We start from the raw sequence: 1,142 nt of genomic DNA, 5'->3' as shown, positions 1-1,142 counted from the left end.
CGAGTCCAGAGGGTAGATGCCACACCTCCTGAACCCAGCCACCACCACTCTCCGATCCTTCACCCTCTGGTAGGAGTCTCTTAGGACCCTTGAAAACTCCTTCTTAGAAACCAAGGAGTGGCTCACTGCCAACAGATCTCCTGTAACACCAGAGAAATCTGCCTTCAAGGGTCTGAAGAAACTCACATCCAAAGGCTGAAGGATGTGAGATGTGTGTGGTGGCAGGCACAGGAGAATGACACCCTCCCTCTGTGCCGTCCGGACCAGCTCTGGATCCAGGTGGGACTGATGTCCATCCATTATGAGCAGCAGCGGGCGCTCCTGACTGGCAAACTTCAGGAAGTGCTCGACAAACCACTTCCTGAACAGGTCACTGTCCATGTACCCTGCTGGCGATTTCCTGTAGAGGGCATTGGGAACCCCCTCTTTATTGTAGGGCCCCCCTGGATATCCCCCCTTGTAGATGATGAAAGGGGGGATATCCTCCCCAGCCGCGTTGAGGCAGGCCAGGACGCTGATGTGGTCCCTGATTCCCTGGGCCTGCCTGTATGTGTTTCGTCCCCCGGGGCACAATGACCTTCCTTCTGGTAGCATCCAGCTGAAACCCCGTCTTGTCACAGTAGTAAACTTGACGGGGTTTCTCCCTCAACCCGTGCTCCTCCATGGTGGTGGCGAGGAGCTATTGGCCCCCTCTTGGCGCAAGATGCTCTCCCACGGTCAATTATGTCTGGGGTCCGGGCAGTCAGGCGATGGTGGTGCCGCTCCCTAAAGTTTATCCACCACGTCTGGCCAAGCCCGGTCTTTGGGGCTGCCTGGTGGCGGAGGTTGTAGATGGTCAGAGCGTGGGCCAGGACCTGAGGCTTCGTCAGTGGAAACCCATGACTGGCAGAGTACAAGAGGTACTCCACCAGGGAATCCTCATCTGCAGGGGTGAGGAGAGTCCTCTGACCCGGGACACAATCAGAGGACACCCTTCCACTGACTCAGTCACTCAGGCTGGTTTTGGGGACCCCAAACTCCTGGGCTGCCTGCCGCAGATTGAGCCTGCCTGCCTTTACCTCCTCTTGGGCCTGTGCCATGGCCTCCTGGGTCCACTTCCTGGTGGTCCTCTCCTTCTTCCTGAGTTGCCGGATGTTTGGCAT

The 1,142-nt window shown here is 57.4% G+C and overlaps 1 pseudogene; it reads right to left on the bottom strand.

Moving 5' to 3' along the window:
• Positions 1–1,142, bottom strand: LOC146302882 (uncharacterized; annotated as a pseudogene).

Source organism: Hypomesus nipponensis, chromosome 1 (assembly GCF_054491055.1).
Source record: "Hypomesus nipponensis isolate SF chromosome 1, ASM5449105v1, whole genome shotgun sequence".
NCBI lineage: Eukaryota > Metazoa > Chordata > Actinopteri > Osmeriformes > Osmeridae > Hypomesus > Hypomesus nipponensis.
This window is presented reverse-complemented; position numbering and strand designations above follow the sequence as displayed.